Source organism: Eubalaena glacialis, chromosome 4 (assembly GCF_028564815.1).
Source record: "Eubalaena glacialis isolate mEubGla1 chromosome 4, mEubGla1.1.hap2.+ XY, whole genome shotgun sequence".
NCBI classification, from domain to species: Eukaryota; Metazoa; Chordata; class Mammalia; order Artiodactyla; family Balaenidae; genus Eubalaena; species Eubalaena glacialis.
The window spans coordinates 74739484-74755238 of NC_083719.1; the positions used below are offsets into that span (position 1 = coordinate 74739484).

General features: G+C 35.6%; 1 non-coding gene across 1 annotated transcript; it reads right to left on the reverse strand.

The window, feature by feature from the left end:
• Nucleotides 1-7798: 7798 nt before the first annotated feature.
• LOC133091587 (U6 spliceosomal RNA) lies at nucleotides 7799-7904 on the reverse strand. The gene has a single exon (XR_009700926.1). It is a non-coding gene; the product is annotated as a U6 spliceosomal RNA (small nuclear RNA).
• Between the last annotated feature and the right edge of the window lie 7851 nt (nucleotides 7905-15755).

Consider the following 15755-nt stretch of genomic DNA (forward strand, 5'->3'; position numbering starts at 1 on the left):
TTCCCCATTTCCATCCTCTCTCAAACCCTGCCTATACCCACCAATCACAGGTCTGGGAGTGGGCAGCAGGTCCAAGAGGGACAAATCAAAGTCTCTTTTTCAAACCCCCAACACCTGGACAAAGTTAACTAACCCATGTGCAGGGCTGTCACTTATCAAGGAATAAGCTAGGACTCAGAAAAAAGGCAATCAATTTTTTTTTTCATATTCTGTTAGTGACTACATTCTGCATTACATAAAATGGGACAAGCAAAGGAAGTCAGTCTGCAAAAGGAGAGAAGTGGATGGTTGGTTGGACAGGAGCAAAAATAAAAGATGGACACAGCACTGGCTTGGGTTCCTTTAAGTCTTCCTGTTCAACTATGTTCCTGCACTCTCATTGTAAGCTCCAAACACCCCGCCTTCCTTTTTTTTCTTTTTTTTTTTGGCTTTTGCTTGGATCTTGCAAAAGAAAGAATTTCTGCTTATATAACTCTATACTAAACTATAGCATTAGTATTAATGAAATAATTCTATGAGATGAAATTAGTTAAAAAAATAACTTCTTAGTAGTAGAAGTAATTTCTGCTACTTTCACTGGCAGTAGTTCGTTTTATACTTTGTAGCTAAATCCATATTAAATTAGAATTCGTAGGCTAAAAAAATAAACTGATTGCCTTTTAATGTAATCTGAAGTTATCTACTGGCTCTTTCCCATCACATGAGATCTCAAAACCCAGGGATCCCAGCAGGTCCTATAGATTTAAATTGCTAATACTCTGTTAAATCTTTAGTGTGGAGGTTAGTAGTAACAAAGTTCACTGCATGAAGCAATGGAGCCTCTTAATTAAAGACTGCACTTGGCTAACTTTATAAATGCATTGATGTAGGCGTCTACAAACTCCTCTGCTTCCACTGTCCTGTGGCACAAGATGAAAGGCAAGAAATAATGGGGGTCCTTACCCCTTGGAAGCTTGTATCTTGTAAGTTCCTATAGTCATTAACAGACATTTTCCTCTAGATTCTCCTAAATTAATTATTTATATAATTAGTATTATTATTTATAACCATGTATAAATAATTATTTATTCCACATGTTATAACTTGCCTCTGAGATCTTGATTAGGCTTCCTATAAGAACACCTTCTTAGAGTACTAATTCTCAGATTTGACTGTGCATCATGGTTTACTGGGAAGCTTGTTAAAAATGTAAATATCTGGGCCCTACAGCATAGGTTATCATTCAATATTTTGAATGGCTCCCAAGAATCTATAAATTTTTAACAAGCACCTAGGTGATTCTAATGCAGTCAGTTCAGGAAAAATCTTTTGCAAAAAGAAAAAAAGTTTCTAAAAAATATTTTTTCTTTTGCTTACCAGACTTTTATACTTAGAAAACCTAACATTATGTGGCAAACACTTAAAAACATTTTTAACATTAATTTACCCAAATTACAACTGATTATACTTTAGATTTTGACTACCAAAGAGAATAAAGTTAATTGTTTGGTTACAAAGAAATTACAAGCTTTACACATATTTTTATTTGAAGCCAGTCGACAAAATGAACCAAAACAATAGTAAGACTGTGCTTTACAAAAAAAGGTTTCTAAAATTATTGTATTTCAGGTAACTATATAAAGGCAATACTTATCTATGTTACTTTCAATTGATCATCATGTTACATTAATTTTTTTTAACATCCTTATTGGAGTATAATTGCTTTACAATGGTGTGTTAGTTTCTGCTTTATAACAAAGTGTATCAGCTATACATATACATATATCCCCATATCTCCACCCTCTTGCGTCTCCCTCCCACCCTCCCTATCCCACCCCTCTAGGTGGTCACGAAGCACCGAGCTGATCTCCCTGTCTATGTGGCTGCTTCCCATTAGCTATCTATTTTACATTTGGTAGTGTATATATGTCCATGCCACTCTCTCACTTCGTCCCAGCTTACCTATCCCCCTCCCCATGTCCTCAAGTCCATTCTCTAAGTCTGCATCTTTATTCCTGTCCTGCCACTAGGTTTTTCAGAACCTTTTTTTTTTTTTAGATTCCATATATATGTGTTAGCATACAGTATTTGTTTTTCTCTTTCTGACTTACTTCACTCTGTATGACAGACACTAGGTCCATCCACTTCACTACAAATAACTCATTTTCATTTCTTTTTATGGCTGGGTAATATTCCATTGTGTATATGTGCCACATCTTCTTTATCGATTCATCTGTCGATGGACATTTAGGTTGCTTCCATGTCGTGGCTATTGTAAATAGAGCTGGAATGAACACTGTGGTACATGACTCTTTTTGAATTATGGTTTTCTCAGGGTATATGCCCAGTAGTGGCTGTATCAATTTACATTGCCACCAAGAGTGAAAGAGGGGGGCTTCCCTGGTGGCGCAGTGGTTGGGAGTCTGCCTGCCAATGCAGGGGACACGGGTTCGAGCCCTGGTCTGGGAGGATCCCACATGCCACAGAGCGGCTGGGCCTGTGAGCCACAACTACCGAGCCTACGCGTCTGAGAGCCTGTGCTCTGCAACAAGAGAGGCCGCGATAGTGAGAGGCCTGCGCACCGCGGTGAGGAGTGGCCCCCGCTTGCCGCAACTGGAGAAAAGCCCTGGCACAGAAACGAAGACCCAACACAGCCAAAATAAATAAATTAAAAAAAAAAAAAAAAAGAGTGAAAGAGGGTTCCCTTTCCTCCACACCCTCTCCAGAATTTATTGTTTGTAGAGTTTTTGATGATGGCCATTCTGACCCATGTGAGGTAATACCTCATTGTAGTTTTGATTTGCATTTCTCTAATGATTAGTGATGTTGAGCATCCTTTCATGCGTTTGTTGGCAATCTGTATATCTTCTTTGGAGAAATGTTTATTTAGGTCTTCTGCCCATTTTTGGATTGCGTTGTTTCTTTTCTGATATTGAGCTGCATGAGATGCTTGTAAATTTTGGAGATTAATCCTTTGTCAGTTGCTTCATTTGCAAATATTTTCTCCCATTCTGAGGGTTGTCTTTTGGTCTTGTTTATGGTTTCCTTTGCTGTGCAAAAGCTTTTAAGTTTCATCAGGTCACCAGTTGTTTATTTTTATTTCCATTTCTCTAGGAGTTGGGTCAAAAAGGATCTTGCTGTGATTTATGTCATAGAGTGTTCTGCCTACATTTTCCTCTAAGAGTTTTATAGTGTCTGGCCTTACATTTAGGTCTTTAATCCATTTTGAGTTTATTTTTGTGTATGGTGTTAGGGAGTGTTCTAATTTCATTCTTTTGCATGTAGCTGTCCAGTTTTCCCAGCACCACTTATTGAAGAGGCTGTGTTTTCTCCATTGTATATTCTTGCCTCCTTTATCAAAAATAAGGTGACCATATGTGCATGGGTTTATCTCCGGGTTTCTATCCTGTTCCATTGACCTATATTTCTGTTTTTGTGCCAGTACCATACTGTCTTGATTACTGTAGCTTTGTAGTATAGTCTGAAGTCAGGGAGCCTGATTCCTCCAGCTCCATTTTTCGTTCTCAAGATTGCTTTGGCTATTCAGGGTCTTTTGTGTTTCCATACAAATTGTGAAATTGTTTGCTCTAGTTCTGTGAAAAATGCCATTGGTAGTTTGATAGGGATTGCATTGAATCTGTAGATTGCTTTGGGTAGTATAGTCATTTTCACAATGTTGAGTCTTCCAAACAAAGAACACGGTTATATCTCTCCATCTATTTGTATCATCTTTAATTTCTTTCAACAGTGTCTTATAGTTTTCTGCATACAGGTCTCTTGTCTCCTTAGGTAGGTTTATTCCTAGGTATTTTATCTTTTTGTTGCAATGGTAAATGGGAGTGTTTTCTTAATTTCTCTTTCAGATTTTTCATCATTAGTGTATAGGAATGCAAGAGATTTCTGTGCATTAATTTTATATCCTGCTACTTTACCAGATTCATTGATTAGCTCTAGTAGTTTTCTGGTAGCATCTTTAGGATTCTTTATGTTTAGGATCATGTCATCTGCAAACAGTGACAGCTTTACTTCTTCTTTTCTGATTTGGATTCCTTTTATATCTTTTTCTTCTCTTATTGCTGTGGCTAAGACTTCCAAAACTATCTTGAATAAGAGTGGTGAGAGTGGACAACAACTTCGTTCCTGATCTTAGAGGAAATGGTTTCAGTTTTTCACCATTGAGAACAATGTTGGCTGTGGGTTTGTCATACATGGCCTTTATTATGTTGAGGTAAGTTCCCTCTATGCCTACTTTCTGGAGGGTTTTTATCATAAATGGGTGTTGAATTTTGTCGAAAGCTTTTTCTGCATCTATTGAGATGATCATATGGCTTTTTCTCCTTCAATTTGTTAATATGGTTTATCACATTGATTGATTTGTGTATATTGAAGAATCCTTGCATTCCTGGGTTAAACTCCACCTGATCACGGTGTATGATACTTTTAATGTGCTGTTGGATTCTGTTTGCTACTACTTTGTTGAGGATTTTTGCATCTATGTTCATCAATGATATTGGCCTGTAGTTTTCTTTCTTTGTGACATCTTTGTCTGGTTTTGGTATCAGGGTGATGGTGGCCTCATAGAATGAGTTTGGGAGTGTTCCTCCCTCTGCTATATTTTGGAAGAGTTTGAGAAAGATAGGTGTTAGCTCTTCTCAAAATGTTTGATAGAATTCGCTTGTGAAGCCATCTGGTCCTGGGCTTTTGTTTGTTGGAAGATGTGTAATCATAGTCTCAATTTCAGTGCTTGTGATTGGTCTGTTCATATTTTCTATTTCTTCCTGGTTCAGTGTCGGAAGGTTGTGCTTTTCTAAGAATTTGTCCGTTTCTTCCAGGTTGTCCATTTTATTGGCATGTAGTTGTTTGTAGTAATCTCTCAGGATCCTTTGTATTTTTGCAGTGTTAATTGTTACTTCTTTTGCATTTCTAATTCTATTGATTTGAGTCTTCTCCCTTTTTTTCTTGATGAGTGTGGCTAATGGTTTATCAATTTTGTTTATCTTCTCAAAGAACCAGCTTTAAGTTTTATTGATCTTTGCTATTGTTGCCTTCATTTCTTTTTCATTTATTTCTGATTTGATCTTTATGATTTCTTTCCTTCTTTGGGGTTTTTGTGTTTTTCTTTCTCTAATTGCTTTAGGTGTAAGTTTAGGTTGTTTATCTGAGATGCTTCTTCTTTCTTGAGGTGGATTGTATTGCTATAAACTTCCCTCTTAGAACTGCTTTTGCTGCACCCCCATAGGTTTTGGGTTGTCGTGTTTTCATTGTCATTTGTTTCTAAGTATTTTTTGATTGCCTCTTTGCTTTATTCAGTGATCTCTTGGTTATTTAGTAGTGTATTGTTTAGCCTCCATGTGTTTGTAGTTTTTACAGATTTTTTCCTGTAAATGATATCTAGTCTCATAGCATTGTGGTCAGAAAAGATACTTGATATGATTTCAATTTTTAAAAAATTACCAAGGCTTGATTTGTGACCGAAGATATGATCTGTCCTGGAGAATGTTCCATGAGCACTTGAGAAGAAAGTGTATTCTGTTGTTTTTGGGTGGAATGTCCCATAAATATCAATTAAGTCCATCTTGTTTAATGTATCATTTAAAGGTTGTATTTCCTCATTTATTTTCATTTTGGATGATCTGTCCATTGGTGAATGTGGGGTGTTAAAGTCCCCTACTATGATTGTGTTACTGTCGATTACCCCATTTATGGCTGTTAGTATTTGCCTTATGTATTGAGGTGCTCCTATGTTGGGTGCATAAATATTTACAATTGCTATATCTTCTTGGATTGATCCCTTGATCATTATGTAGTGTCCTTCTTTGTCTCTTGTAATAGTCTTTATTTTAAAGTCTATTTTGTCTGATATGAGAATTGCTACTCCAGCTTTCTTTTGATTTCCATTTGCATGGAATATCTTTTTCCATCCCCTCACTTTCAGTCCGTATGTGTCCCTAGGTCTGATGTGGGTCTCTTGTAGACAGCAGATATACGGGTCATGTTTTTGTATCCATTCAGCCAGCTTATGGCTTTTGGTTGGAGCATTTAATCCATTTACATTCAAGGTAGTTATCGATATGTTTTTTCCTATTACCATTTTCTTAATTGTTTTGAGTTTGTTATTGTAGCTCTTTTCCTTCTCTTGTGTTTCCTGCCTAGAGAAGGTCCTTTAGCATTTACTGTAAAGCTGGTTTGGTGGTGCTGAATTCTCTTCACTTTTGCTTGTCTGTAAAGTTTTTAATTTCTCTGTCGAATCTGAATGAGATCCTTGTTGGGTAGAGTAATCTTGGTTGTAGGTTTTTCCCTTTCATCACTTTAAATATGTCCTGCCACTCCCTTCTGGCTTGCAGAGTGTCTGCTGAAAGATCAGCTGTTAACCTTATGGGGATTCCCTTGTATGTTATTTGTTGTTTTTCCCTTGTTGCTTTTAATATTTTTTCCTTGTATTTAATTTTTGAAAGTTTTATTAATATGTGTCTTGGCATGTTTCTCCTTGGATTTATCCTGTATGGGACTCTCTGTGCTTCCTGCACTTAATTGGCTATTTCCTTTCCCATATTAGGGAATTTTTCAACTATAATCTCTTCAAATATTTTCTCAGTCCCTTTCTTTTTCTCCTCTTCTTCTGGGACCCCTATAATTCGAATGTTGGTGCCTTTAATATTGTCCCAGAGGTCTCTGAGACTGTCCTCAATTCTTTTCATTCTTTTTTCTTTATTCTGCTCTGTGGCAGTTATTTCCACTATTTTATCTTCCAGGTCACTTATCCGTTCTTCTGTCTCAGTTATTCTGCTATTGATTCCTTCTAGAGAATTTTTAATTCCATTTATTGTGTTGTTCATCATTGTTTGTTTGCTCTCTAGTTCTTCTAGGTACTTGTTAAATGTTTCTTGTATTTTTTCCATTTTATCTCCCAGATTTTGGATCATCTTTACTATCATTACTCTGAATGCTTTTTCAGGTAGACTGCCTATTACCTCTTCATTTGTTTGGTCTGGTGGGTTTTTACCTTGCTCCTTCATCTGCTGTGTGTTTCTCTGTCTTCTCATTTTGCCTAACTTAGTTTTTTTGGGATTTCCTTTTCACAGGCTGTAGGTTCGTAGTTCCTGTTGTTTTTGGTGTCTGCCCCCAGTGGCTCAGGTTGGTCAGTGCCTTGTGTAGGCTTCCTGGTGGGAGGGACTGGTGCCTGTGTTCTGGTGGATGAGGCTGGATCTTGTCTTTCTGATAGGCAGAACCACGTCTGGTGGTGTGTTTTGGGGTGTCTGTGACCTTATTATGAGTTTAGACAGCCTCTCTGCTAATGGCTGGGGTTGTGTTCCTGTCTTGCTAGTTGTTTGACATAGGGTGTCCAGCACTGTAGCTTGCTGGTCATTGAGTGGAGCTGGGTCTTAGCATAGAGATGGAGATCTCTGGGAGAGCTTTTGCCGTTTGATTACGTGGAGCCAGGAGGTCTCTGGTAGACCAATGTCCTGAACTCGGCTCTCCCACCTCAGAGGCACAGGCCTGACACCCGGCCAGAGCACCAAGACCCTGTCAGCCACACAGCTGTGCAGTTTCTAGAGACCATAGCAGTGCATCAGAGAGAACAAGAGAGAAGTATTTTCTCACAATTCCTGCCTTCAGAAATTCACGTTCATTTGTTCAGTAGAGATTTACTGAGTGCCTACTTCTTGCTAAAACTGGGCGATGGGGATTCAAAGAGGTTTTCTCACATGGCGGAGGCCCAATGACTGCGGCACAGGGTCTATATTAATTTTTAAAATGAGATATTTCTGTTTGATCTAAAACTTTGAAAGATAATTTTTAGTTTCACTGTAGTAAGTGCAAGATACTGATGCTACTAAAATCATGATAAGAATTAACAGTTGCGCAGGGGTCATGCTAATCTTCTCTGTATCATTCCAATTTTAGTATATGTGCTGCTGAAGCGAAAAATAAGTGGTGCTGGGAAAACTGGACAGCTACATGTAAAAGAATGAAATTAGAATACTCCCTAACACCATACACAAAAATAAACTCAAAATGGATTAGAGACCTAAATGTAAGACTGGACACTATAAAACTCTTAGAGGAAAACATAGGAAAAACACTCTTTGACATAAATCACAGCAAGATCTTTTTGGATCCACCTCCTAGAGTAATGGAAATAAAAACAAAAATAAACAAATGGGACCTAATGAAACTTCAAAGCTTTTGCACAGCAAAGGAAACCATAAACAAGACGAAAAGACAACCCTCAGAATGGGAGAAAATATTTGCAAACGAATCAACGGACAAAGGATTAATCTCCAAAATATATAAACAGCTCATTCAGCTCAATATTAAAGAAACAAACACCCCAATCCAAAAATGGGCAGAAGACCTAAATAGACATTTCTCCAAAGAAGACATACAGACGGCCACGAAGCACATGAAAAGATGCTCAACATCACTAATTATTAGGGAAATGCAAATCAAAACTACAATGAGGTATCACCTCACACCAGTTAGAATGGGCATCATCAGAAAATCTACAAACAACAAATGCTGGAGAGGGTGTGGAGAAAAGGGAACCCTCTTGCACTGTTGGTGGGAATGTAAATTGATACAGCCACTATGGAGAACAATATGGAGGTTCCTTAAAAAACTAAAAATAGAATTACCATATGACCCAGCAATCCCACTACTGGGCGTATACCCAGAGAAAACCATAATTCAAAAAGACACATGCACCCGAATGTTCATTGCAGCACTGTTTACAATAGCCAGGTCATGGAAGCAACCTAAATGCCCATCAACAGACGAATGGATAAAGAAGTTGTGGTACATATATACAATGGAATATTACTCAGCCATAAAAAGGAATGAAAGTGAGTCATTTGTTGAGATGTGGATGGATCTAGAGACTGTCATACAGAGTGAAGTAAGTCAGAAAGAGAAAAACAAATATCATATATTAACACATGTATGTGGAACCTAGAAAAATGGTACAGATGAGCCGGTTTGCAGGGCAGAAGTTGAGACACAGATGTAGAGAACAGACATATGGACACCAAGGTGGGAAAACTGCGGTGGGGTGGGGATGGTGGTGTGCTGAATTGGGCGATTGGGATTGACATGTATACACTGATGTGTATAAAATTGATGACTAATAAGAACCTGCCATATAAACAAACAAACAAAACAACTAATACTAAACTTTCATTGGGTTATTTATATGGAAATATGTTAATATAAATGTTTCAGACATTACATGAAATTTCTAAAAATCTTATATGTTCTGGTATAATGTTATAAGTCATAATCCTAGTTATTACTTTAAAACGTGTATCTCAGAAATAACTAATTTTCTTGTCAACTGCATTATTATGAACTTTCATCAAATCTTTAACCGTGGTCATTTTTAAGTCTTTTGTCATTTATAGACAGTTCTGGGTGTACTCTGATGCTTTTGTAAATATGTTCCTATAAAAGGGTTTCATCTTCAGGAAATTCATGGAAAAGACTCTGACAAGTACAGGTTTCTGGTACCTGACTGTACTGCTGAACTGAATGAATAAGCATTTTCAGAACTCTAATGAAAAACTGATGAGCTCATAAAAGTGCTAACAAAAGATCAAGATGAAAAAAAAAAATTAATTACATGGGACTGAGTGAACTGATGAGGATGAGTATAATTTTTGTGACTTTCTGTTTGAATTTAAAAAAAGAAAAAATCCCACAAGGACTCAGAGGCAAAGAATATACAAATCAATTTTCACTGCAAAGTAAAGGAGCTGTTACAGTGGAGGATTACTGGACTGAATGTCAATATTATGACATAGTATGAGTGTGTTTCATGTTTGGTAATTGCAATCATTGTTGCTTTTGTTGTGGTCATCCATGTACAATGCTTGGTGTCAGTCTATTTATCTCTTGTAAAAATAAAATACAGTGTGTGTGTGTGTGTGAAAAAAAAAAGTAGGAATTTGAATTAAAAAAAAAGAGAGAGAGAAAAAAAATAAATTGCAAAAAAAAAAAAGAATTAACAGTTGCATTTGTGTATACAACTTATGAAATATCAATTTTAAAAATGGTACTTTTCATTTATCAATGGATTATTCCTATTCCTAAAGGAATTTATCTAAATCTCTTTTTTTAATGGTAAAGTCTATATTACTGTAATTAATTGATAATGTATTTATCTGGGTTATACACAATAAAATTATTTAAAACTTCAATTCCATGATCCCTAAGTGGCATTTAATATAGAAGTCAATGTAGTGCACCTGCATTATGTTCTTTAAGGAGAAATATAATTCTAACTGAAGACCTTTATATTGTCTGGTACTTATTAACCTTATTTTTTGACCTTCATGGATATTCAGCAAGCTAGGTATAAGTTCATAAATTTATTTAATAATTTATAAATATAAGATATAAAAGGAATCCTTATATGTGGGTCAATATTAAAATAAAAATGAGAAAAATTTCTTACTTCTTTTCTTTAAACACAGCTGCAATTTCCGAAGTGTGACATAAATTGTTTTCCTTGTCTCAATCATAGACGGAGTTGATTTTTTTAAATTACACAAGTAATCCACAATCAAAGTAGAATATCTTAGAAATGTAATATGCAGTGTGATCACCTTTCCATTACATCCTCTTGTCTATATGTGCCTTAATTCATTTAATCCATTCTCTATTACCACATGATATAGCATTTCTTGATTTTGGCCATTGTAAACAGTACTGTAGTGAACATCCTTAGACATACACTAAGGCAAAAGTTACCTGATTATTTCCTTATTTTACAGTAAGGTGATCAGTGCATTAAAATGTACCTATATTTTAAAAGCTTTTAATTGATTTTCATGTTCCTAGACAATGTTTTAAACAAGATTAATATATTACTTCAAAAATTTATATTTTTGTCTTACCTTTTTATTAAAGTTCTGGATTTTGGGGGGATTTTTGTTTGTTTATTTTTTCTGTTCATATGTCTGGCACATTTCTTTTTATGAAATTGAGTTCATTTTGTTCAGTTTTAGAAACATGTGAAAACTTGAGGGTCCTGGTGTTTTGGTTACACATTGAAGTGTTCATGTGAATTTCATTAGATGGTAAATATAGAGGAGATGAGAAAATATGAAGCCCATATTACCCTGGAGCTTGTTCTCAAATAAGTACCCTAATAAATTGAGAGTTATTGTTTTATACATGGGTTATCATTCCTCAAATGATTATAATTTATTAAAATATCACCAATACTAGAATAGTCTTGAATGGTTTGTGTCTTTGAATTCTCAGAAGTCCCTTTGTGACTTGGTTTAAGGGACCATGGACATTACATATCATTCATTCCTTTAAGTGGTATTTATTTTATATATAACTTGTGTTAGAAGCTTTGAGAAATACAAAGTAATAAAAAAAAAGTATGTACACAGAGGAAAATGCAGATAACCATACAAAGCCTATATATGTAGTGTGATATCAATTGTATAAGCCACAAATGTTTTAGAATTCACAGGAACTATAGTCTACTGTGACCTGGAGGGGTCATAGAAGGTTCATGAAAGAATCGGAGCTTGGGCTGCATATTTAAGAAAGGATAGGATTAGACTATTAGGCAAGGGTAGTGAGGAGGAAAGGCATAGTAAGTGATTTTGAGCATGAGAGTGAGTTGTGATGTTCAAGACAGATGAATCTCACAATATGTTAAAGGATAAATTGCAACATGAAAAACAATAAAAGTAGAGGAACTATTTAGACTACGATTTATATAATACAAATGTAAGATAATAAAGATCAAATGTAAGACAATGACATTGATAAAGAAAAGGAAAGAATGGCTATAATGGAAGAAAGATAAATTTGATGACAAACTGGATAACAGATTGAAAGAATGAAAAAAAGTACTAGAGGGTACAGGAATGATTTACCTGAGAGACTTGGAAAATGAAGATACCATTATCACATGGAATGTGTGGAGAATGCAGGTTTGGGGTCAGATAGACTAGATTTTGACTTGCTTAACTTGAGATGATAATGTGAGCCTGGAGCTGGAAACAAGACACTAGAACTGAAAGGGGCAGATCAGGCCAATTCATTGTGAATCATGATAAAAGTACTATCTGCAGCCATGATTAAGTAAACTCATCAATAGAAAGAGGGAGAAAAGTTGTAAGATTAGACCTGAATCTTGGAAAAATACTATAGGTGGTACATGGGAAGAAGGAGTGAGGCAGGAGGAGAACTACGGAGTATGTAAACATTGGCAATTCCTGTTACATGGAGCAAAAGCATCTAGAAGATGATTCTTTTCTGTAATATGTGGGTGGACAGTTGGTAGAAAAAATAATTCGGTCAGAATTGTAGATTAGCTGAAGTTACTTTTGATTGCTTTCATTTCTGAGACAGATTTCTTCTACCTTCCAGGAACCTAATTTATGTACTGATCTCTGACTACCCAAATCATTTTTTCAGAATGTCACTAAGTCTTGAGTTTTCCCCATCCTTCAAACTCTATAATTTTATTCACTTTTTTCATTTCTATTTCCCCATTCTAATCAAAGAATTGAAAGGGAAGTAATCTGGTTCTCAAATTAATGCTCAACAAAGTAAAATAAATTGGTCATTTAAATCATCTCCAGAAGATGGGAAGGGAATACTTTCCCTAATGTAGGTGCATCTCTAATCCATGAACTCTGATGGATCTGTCTTTGAGTTGTAAGTCTCTTCTCCAAAACCATTACTTATTCAGGCAAACCATTGCCAACACTAGGATAGTTAAGTGTCTGATATCATGCCCACTGCAGTGGTGTTACTATCCGGTAATACCTGGTTCAGTCATGTTAAAGTGGATCAATATCTGGAAGGCTCTTTGATTTTTTTTTCTAGAACTAATTTGGGGGCTGAAGCAAAGAAAATAAATGACAAATAAGAGAACAGCTGAGCTGAGGATCAGCCATGAAAGATTAAGGAAATAACAGCACCCTAGGAGAGATGTCGCACAGGCCTGAGTTACTAGTCGTGGAGCTCCAGCATAGAGCAAAAAGACTGAATGAATTCAGCTAATTGAGATGGCTTGCATGACCAGAGTCCTCAGAGGAGGTAAAGTGTTGGTCATTGGATATTCTGACTGCAAGTGTGTTAGGCAAAGAGGTTGGAGTTGCAGATAAGGAGATTTGGAATTGAAAGTCCTATTTTGAGGTAAAGAAATAGGATGTGGTCATGCTGTTGAGAAAGTTGATGTAAGATGAAAAAAAAAGTTAAGTTAAGGAAAGTGGTGAACTGTGAGGCTAGTTGTTAAATGGGCAATTTGAATATGTGGAAATCACCAAGGATGATGGGACCACATGGGTTAAAATTAAAGCATTATGTGTTTCTTAAAGCTATTTATTAAAGAGAACATCAGAAATTAGAACATTCTCTAACACTATAACAAAAATAAACTCAAAATGGATTAAAGACCTAAATGTAAGACCGGATACTATAAAACTCCTAGAGGAAAACATAGGTAGAACACTCTTTGACATAAATCTCAGCAATATCTTTTTAGATCTGTCTCCTAGAGTAATGGAAATAAAAACAAAAATAAACAAATGGGACCTAATTAAACTTCAAAGCTTTTGCATAGCAAAGGAAAAAAAAGACAACCTACAGAATGAGAGAAAATATTTGCAAATGATGTGACTGACAAGGGATTAATCTCCAAAATATAAAAACAGCTCATACAGCTCAATATCAAAAAAACCAAACAACCCAATCAAAAAATGGGAAGAAGACCTAAATAGACATTTCTCCAAAGAAGACATACATATGGCCAAAAAGCCCAGGAAAATATGCTCAACATCACTAATTATTAGAGAAACGCAAATCAAAACTACAATGAGGTATCACCTCACACCGGTCAGCAGGTCATCATCAAAAAAGTCAACAAATAATAAATGCCAGAGAGCATGCGGAGAAAAGGGGAACCTCCTACACTGTTGGTGGGAATGTAAATTGGTACAGACACTATGGAGAACAGTATGGAGGTTCCTTAAAAAACTAAAAATAGAACTTCCATATGATCCTACAATCCACTCCTGGGCATATATCCAGAGAAAAACATAATTTGAAAAGATACATGCACCCCAATGTACATTGCAACACTATTTACAATAGCCAAGACATGGAAGCAACCTAAGTGCCTACTGACAGAGAAATGGATAAAGAAGATGTAGTATATATATGCAATGGAATAATACTCAGCCATAAAAAAGAATGAAATAATGCCATTAGCAGCAACATGGATGGACCTACAGATTATCATAAGAAATGAAGTAAGCCAGACAGAGAAAGACAAACATCATATGGTATCACTTACATGTGGAATCTAAAAAAAAAAGGATACAAATGAACTCATTTACAAAACAGAAATAGTCTTACAGACATAGAAAACAAATCTATGGTTACCAAAGGGGGGGGGGGAGAGGGATAAATTAGGAGTTTGGGGTTAAAATATACGTACTACTGTATATAAAACAGATAACCAGCAAGGATCTACTGTATAGCATAGGGAAATATACTCAATATCTTATAATAACCTATAATGGAAAAGAATGTAAAAAAAGAATATATATATATTTGTATATATGTGTATAACTGACTCACTTTACTGTATACCTGAAACTAACACAATATTGTAAATCAACTATATTTAAATAAGTTTTTTAAAAAAAGAGAACAGTGTACAAGACAGTAGAGTAACAATTTTAAAACCTATTTCCAAAAATTGTTCTTAGATATTATGTGAAAGTAAAAGTTTATAGGTTTAAATAGGTTGGAAAATACTGGGTTAACAAAGAAAACCAAATTTCTTTTCTGTTCTGTTTTCAGCATTTTTAATTAATTAACTTTATAAGATTCTAAGAAGGAAAGGTATATTATCCATGTTGCTTAGCAAAAATAATCTTCATTTCCTTCCCTCTCAGGACCTCTTAAGAAACTGGTAAAATATTGCTTTACCAGTTGACTGCATCCTCTGTAAGAGGGAATAAGATTAAGGTTTCAACGGTTTGGGCCACAGGGAGTCTGACAGTGAATCAAGGGGAGATATATTGGAAAAGGTGAGACAAACAAAGGAGATTTTGTACTAGTGGCATGATTTTTTGTCACTGGGCAATGAAGAAAGATGCAGTGGAAGACCTTCCTGGGAAGAAAGACTGAAGAATACAGAGGCTTAGGTGGGTTCGACTGAAAGTATGGAGGAGAAGGCACCAGACACGGATGTTACTTGTGGTCCTTCAATAGTAAAGGAAGAGGATTAAGCTATATAAGAAACAACGTACAGAACTGAAATGATTTCATTGAGAGCTTGCTTGTTACAGTTTTACATAAATGAGAGAATATGTTAACACCTTGCTAAAGAATTCAAAAAACTTGCAGATATGCCTATTTGTTTGGAAATAAAACTTTGGAATAGTATTTAGAGAAACAGGATGGCAACATTTTAGGTCATTATTATCATAGATGAAGATATAACTTGGGTTTATCTGCATCTAAATATCTATGTTGAGAAAAATATCTCCACATTTCTAATTGTCTTTAAATGAAAAAATACTAACTGAAATAAAAAATTTCACTGTTTGATTTTCCTACTTGATTCTGTATTTAAGAATGAGAAAAAACAAACATTAACTTGGTTTTTACTGCTCCATTTGGGTCCCTGTTGTTTGCCTCTGTAAAGTGATTCACATTTTCATGCAAGACTTTACCAAATGTTTCATCGGTGTGAATTGGGGTTTATATCTGTGACTATCTCTAAGTTTCTTTATCTG